The sequence below is a fragment of the Apium graveolens genome, chromosome 3 (assembly GCF_009905375.1).
Source record: "Apium graveolens cultivar Ventura chromosome 3, ASM990537v1, whole genome shotgun sequence".
In the NCBI taxonomy this organism is placed as follows: domain Eukaryota; kingdom Viridiplantae; phylum Streptophyta; class Magnoliopsida; order Apiales; family Apiaceae; genus Apium; species Apium graveolens.
The window spans coordinates 87,669,857-87,677,218 of NC_133649.1; positions in this window are offsets into that span (position 1 = coordinate 87,669,857).

A 7,362-nucleotide genomic window follows, 5' to 3' on the forward strand; every position below is an offset into this window, starting at 1 on the left:
TGATGCCATCATTGATGTGCACAAAGCTCAACTCAAGGCTTTCCATCTCTTTGGAAAGGCCCTTGAAGTAAAATTGATTGGACATGAAGATAAAATCAGGAAGTTGATCAAGGAAAAGATGGATGACATTGTGCCTTCTGAAAAGGAAATCAAGAATCAATTCCAGTCTTTCACTGAGCAAATGTCAAGGATGGATCTGGCCTCCATTGAGAAGGAAGTGTCAAATATGAAGAGTTCTTTCAAGGCCCTGTTTGATCAAGTTCAAGCTCATATCACAAATTCAAATGATACCAGGGTCAAGCTAAATCAAATGTATACTGCTAGGTATGAGCCTTCATTTATTCTCATGGAGGGTTTCAGAAAAGCTGTTGATGAACACTTTGGGTCCTTCTCAGCCAAAACCTCTACTCCTCAGATACAAGAACTCCAAGATCAAATTTCTTCACTTCAAGCTTCCAACTCAGATTTATCTTCACAAGTCACAGCTCTAACCACATTGGTTGAGAGTCAACAACATGATATTCAGGCCCTAATGGAGTCCCATAAGCATTTACAAATGCAGAATATGGTTGCTTTGGGAGCCATTATGGGAAAACTCAACATACCACTGCCAGCACTGCCTGAAGCTGTAAGACCTGAGATTCCTACTCCCCTACTCATGCCTGTCACCAAGACTAAGGGGTAGATAGATGCAAGACTAGCACAATCAACACTCAATGGTCAAGAACAAGGTCTAAAACAATAGAGGCTCCTTATGGCTGCTCAAGGTCCAGGAATGACACAAGAGTTTGACAACTTGCTCACTGGATTAAGGAACTCTCTCAACAAAAACTTCTTCACTTATAGAAAGACCTTGGAAAAGACTACCAATTACATCAGGGTGCTGCAGATACCAGTCAAGGACCAGTTTTTGGAGAAAAAGATAGTGATCAATCTTAATGATTCTGGTGTAGACAGATGTATGCAAGTCAACTTCAATTATCTAATTTCCAGAAGAGCATCTGAGGTGGATATTTTGATTAACAAGGTCAGGATAATCAAAAATGAAGAGAAAATGCTACTGGCAGAGTTGAAGAAGGCTTAAGAAGTTGCATTCCCAGAAGCCTATCTACACCCAAGCAAAGATGTGCACTATATCTGCTCTACAACCAAGCAACTGAAACACTTCCAAGTACCCAAAAACTGTGTCATGGCCAACAGAATATTGATAATGGTGCTTTAGTCTGAGCTGAAAAGTAAGAAATTGAAGACTAGTGAAGATAAAGTTATGATCAAGATTCTGAGGAGATATATTGGTAACCCTGAAGCCAATTTGCCTAAAATTCAAATCAATTCAGATGACTTGGGTGATGATGAGCAGAAGAAAGATGGTCAAAATCCTTCTGGCTCAAACTCAAGTCAATCTAGCAAGGCAATTGGTGGAAAAGGTGATAGTGAGAAAGAGAATGAGAAGAAAAGTGGATCTGAGACTCAAAGGAAGGGTGGAAGGAGACCAAGACAAAAGAATGATACCTCACAACCCCTCCAAACCCTAAATATCCAAATACCAATTGCTAAACCTTCACATTCAACCTCATCAAAAACTGCTCAACCTCAAATCTCTAAGCCTAAATATTTCTATAAACTCATTGCAAACTATCTCCTCAAAACTCAAATTACTCACAGCCATACTTCTCTGAAAAGACTCAAAAATGTACCTTCATTCAAGCCACCCCATAAAACACACTTCAAAACAGTTGGAGTTGGTCCAAAGGAAACCAAGGTCAAAAGAAGACTCAAAAGATAAAGAAGGCAAAGAAGAAGACAATTGACAGCTGAATTTCTCAATGATCATGGATTTGGTGAAAATGCCATCTGGAACAGATATGATCAAGATGATCTCCAACCTCTAAATGTTGTGGATTCAGATGAAGACTACTTCAAACAACTAGCTGAAAGAATTGTTAGAGTTTGGGTTGTTAACATCAGAGAAGTCAGAATCGACTACAGTGATGGGTCCTTTGAAAAGCTTGGAGATAGACTAAAGGATTCTCTCTCAATTGTTGAACTGAAAAGGGTGATAAGCTTGATGAATGGTAAAGATTCAACCACTAAGGCATGGAGAACAGTATTGGCAGTGTTTGTGCTTAACAGAGAGGAGATGAGAGATAAGCATAGAGAGTTGCTAGCTGAAAGGAGGAGAAAGTATGAGCATGACATTGATGAGTATATCAGAAGATCAGAAGAGTTGAAGGCAGCAGGCAAGAGCAGAATCTCAAAGATGGAAAATTTCTGAATGTAAAAGTTGGCTCTTTGTCAAGATACAGGATAGGGATGTTAGCTAGTTATCCTAAGCCAGATTTGCTGAAACTAATAGAGGCTCTAACTGACACCCCCATCCTAGAAGAATTAGAAATACTTGTGCAGATTAAGAACATAATTGAGAAAGAATCAAAAAGCTCAGTCTTTACTTAATTATTGTAAGCTGTCAAATGTTCAATGCACAAGTGTTGTATCAACTTTCGTATTGTTTTATTTTCATTCTTTAACTTGGGGTTAGTCTTGTTAACAGGCATGAATTTGTGATGAGCAATCTTCTCACAAATTAGGGGAGATTGTTGTGCAAGACATGCCTGTATCATAACAACACTAAGTCATATTGACAACCCTAAGATTAGTTGCATTGTAACCTTAATCTGTAATTCATACTTGTAACACTTAATGTCTGTAAAATGTAAATGGAGCAAACTGGAGCATTTTTCCCTAAACAGTGTCAAGCCTAAGAATTCTATCTGGAAGAAGATCAAGAAGGTCATACCTCAGAAGAATTATGAAGAAGCTTGGAGTTGAATAATTCTGTTTGGTGAAAAACATTCTAAGTCAAGATCTCTACAAGTCATAGAATTAGTGTTATAGAGAACTCATTCGAGAACTCAGAAAGACCTATCGAGAACTCAGGAATTGCCTATCGAGAACTCAGGAAATGCTATTGGAGATATCGATAAGTCATCTCAGAGATATCGAAAAGTATACATTCATTAGAGAACTCTGAGTTATCGATAAGCCAAAAGTCCATTAGAGAACTCTGAGTTATCGATAAACCGAAATTCACTAGAGAACTCAGAGTTGTCGATAAGTCAAGTCATCAATGAAGTTTCAGAGATATCAACAAGCCAACATGCCTATCGAGATGTCGAGTTCTCTACAGCTTAATTGGAGATCTCGAAGTGAAGAAAGTTCTCTAAGTACAAAATTGCAGAACAGTTTAATATCCAAGGTTGCAAATCAACAAACAATTCACATAGCTGGATTGACAAGTCTACAAAAAGCAGCTTCAGAGATGTGCAAGATCAATGGCAAAGATTAACTGACAGAGGAGACTAAAGTAAACACAGGATGCTAAAGATATGCTAAGCCAGAAATGGAAGATTTGCTTTTCTATAAATAGAAATGGCAAGTGACAGTTTAGAAAAGCTAATAGCATGTTTATTTTCCACTGTGTAAACCAGCAGTTAACTGAGTTATAAAGTTAACACTGGTCCTCTAGTTAAAAGTAACAATCAAGATAAAAAATCTAGATTTCTCTCTCAAGAAAGAAGCTAAGTTCTAAAACAAGAACTTAGAGATTTTGTAGCAAAACACTGCTTGATTTTTAATATAAAATTAAGTGAGTTTTGAAGATCTCTGTTTTACATATTTGCATAGTTATTTATGTTTAACATCTATTCTACTAAATCATTGACAACAACCAACTGCTAAAGCCAAAGTCGATCAAAATTCAAACATTTATGCCAAAACACATTCACCCCCCCCTCTGTGTTGTATTAATACCTAACAGCATTCCTACTGACAAGCTGGTGGAGGCTCTAACTCAGGATGAGCTGTATTAATTCATGAACTTCATCAATTACTCTGAGAGGATCAATCTGGCCAGCATGAACAAGAAGTATCTAAGGATGGAATGGTCATTCTTGTTTGACTCTGTGATAAGGGCATTCACCTGCAGAAAGTCAGGATTTGACAACATATCAAGTGTTGTCCAGAAGCTGGTCTACTCAATGGCCCTCAACAAATAGATAAATGTAGGACACTACATACTGGAGGAGCTGAGCACCAGGCTCACAATGCCATTGGAGTCAAGAGGTAAGGAGATTTTTCTGCCTAGATTTATTATGTCATCTTTAAATTATAAAGTTAATGACATACATATGCTAGAAGGTGTAAACAGGACACTAATTGGCAACTGTAAGCAAGTATCCAAAATTTTATTTGGATCTCTTATTACTAAGAATAAGGTTCCAGTAAGTCTTAAGTTAACACCTTTTATGATTGAAAGATTTAATACTTACCCTTATTCTATGCCAGACATGAGAACTAGTGCAAGTCAACCTAGTGCAATAATGGTTCCTGAGCCTGTGGAAGCACAAACACATGCACACCCACAGGAACCTACTCATATTGAGCATGTTCCTTAAAAACCTATAGAAGCTAGGAAACCAACAACCTCATCTTTACAAAAGGATGAGGTGAGTAAAAAGAAGAGAAATGGGGTAACCTTAACAGTTATAACTGAGAGTGGTGAGGATCAAACTGAAGCTGATCACCCTTGGTCAAGAGATCAAAGAAGAGTAAGAAATCTGAGCTCACCACTCAAGCCACCTATGTATCCTCCCAACATGATGCAGTTGTAAATATTGGGACTAAACAGACTCTAGATACATCCTCTCAATAGGGTATGTCTATTGAAAAGAGCATTCACCCTAATGCACCTTGTACATAGTCTACACAGCCTGCACCTGAAGCAATTCAAGTGTATGGTAGGAGGAATAAGGATGACACACACAGTGAGGGCACATCTTTTGAAGCTCCCTCATTCATTTAGGGGGAGCTGCCAACACTCACATCTGAGCAACAATCTCTCATATCTCAAATTTCTTCTCTACCAACAGCACTTGAATCCAATTCTCAAGTGTAAGCTAAATCAAGTGACTTGGTTCAAGAAACCTTGCTCACCACCCAGACACTTCAATTAGATAGTGAGAGGCTACTAGTTGGGGTAGACCTTGATGACACCATCAAAAGCATGGGGGATTTATCATTTTTTACTGAAGACCCCATGGAGATACTAAATGTACCTTAATGTGCAAATCAGTCTTCACAGACTATAAGGTTTGAGGATAGTATTCCTGAGGGGGAGTTATTTAAATCCTCTCCAATTCAATTGGAGGTTCCTTATGTAGGAACAACTCCCCTCAAAACCCTAGAAGAAATTACTTTGGTAGTTTATGCTAGGAGTACAATTGCCAATGATCCTTCTATGGGGGAGGCAAGTTTATCACATTCAAGTGACAGTGCTTTGCAAGAAGCACAAGGCTTTTGTAATAACCCCAATTTTTGGAAATTTTTGAAACCCTGATGAATAGTAACTTTTGCTGACTATGCTGATTAAGTAAAATTATCAGACCACGCTATATAGGAGTTGTAACATCCCACATCGATAAGAATAAGAGTATTTATGTCATTTATAGATACAAGTCAACAACTAATGTGTACCAAATTGCTAGCTTTTTCGGACTGACCTGTGGTGGGTTGTTGGGTCTGGTACACATTCGGTTGTGGGCTTGGGTGTTATAAATGGTATCAGAGCTCTGCCCGGCCGGAAGTGCAGAGGCACTGCCCGGGTTTCGTATGTGTGTTTGTGAGATCGACGAGGACGTCGATCCTATAAGAGGGGGTGTTTGTAACATCCCACATCGATAAGAATAAGAGTATTTGTGTCATTTATAGATACAAGTCAACAACTAATGTGTACCAAATTGCTAGCCATTTCGGACTGACCTGTGGTGGGTTGTTGGGTCCGGTACACATTCGGTTGTGGGCTTGGGTGTTATAGGAGTACTGTTATGAAAATTCTAAGATCGTATTAGTATTTCATAAAGTAAATGAGTGTATGTAAAGGTCGTTAGAATTCGAATTCGGACACTTTGAATTTTCCCGAAAATCCACCAGATACGGAAAGAATTGAGTATAAGGTAACATCATTAAAAGGATTTAAATTCATGGATTATAAGAGAGGATCATAAAAGGAATATAAAATATTGAGAAAGGTTTAGGGTAAACCCAAGTAATAAGATCCCGGATATGATCCCTCAAACGACGAACTGAAAATGAAAGTTAAGCGAACTGTATAACAGATAAGCGGTCATTAGCCAAGTAATTAAGCACTAATCAAGGAATTAGCACAAGATGAGATCATCAAGCCTTAGGGAATTAACATGTGGCAAGTTGATGACATAAGGAAGGTGATGTAAGCATGGTTAATAGATATTTGTGCAAGTTGATAAGTAACCAAGCTAAACACCACACAAATCACCAAGACTAATTAAAGAAGCATTCTCCTTCATTCTTCTTCTCTTGCTCACGGTTTTTCTTCAAAAAAGCAAGGAGAAATTTCCAAAGTTCATCATCCAAGCAAGCATAAATTCCTAGGTTGGTTTGGTTGGATTCTATAATTATAAACTTAGTTATACCATGAATCTAAGCTCTTGATTTCAAGGATTTCATGGCTAATCAATTCTCTAAAGTTTTGAGTGAATAATGATTTCAAAACTTTAACTTTGTGTTCTTGAATTCTTTTACAAGATCAAGCTTGTAGGAGGTTAGATCAAAACTCCCTAAGGCTTCCTAGCAACTTATCACCCACCAAGGAAGGTATAAACTTCAAACCCTAGCCTTTACATTATTTGATTAGTAAGTTTAATGGTTGGTTTTTTTGAATGAGAAGCATGGATTATGATTATTAGTAGTTTGGTTTGATTTGGAAGTGATTTGGTAATTGAATCTTGGTTTTTGGTTATTGAATCTTGATTATAGTTCTTAGGTCTTGTTTGTGATTGAATGAGTTGGAAAACTTGGGATTAGGGACTGAATTTTCCTTGATCTAAGTTGTGTTTGATGTATTGTTGATGGTTGGGTGGTTGTAGTGAATTGGTAAGGAATTGGAGTAGTATAAGTATTGGTAATCGCGTAAATATAGCCGTCGTAATGCCCATTTTCATATAACTTCTTATACTTAGTGTTCGGGAAAGAAAGCTCACTGACCAATCTGTAACTTTACCATGTTTAGCTAGATCGTGTCGTAAGCTTCGTTTCGGTATGTGGTTCGCTTAGATCCGAGGTACGGTTTAGGAGAAACGACCATTTTAAGGAACGACGTTTCGTGAGCGAACCATTACCCCTCGCTTAATTTTGAAACCTTGTTTAAGGCCCTTAAAAGACTAATTGGATTACGAAACAATTATGTAGGATTAATTGGTCAGTTGGTAGAGTATTCGCGAAGGAGTCGCTTTTAGATTCGTAACGGTTAATTTATTAAAATTAGTG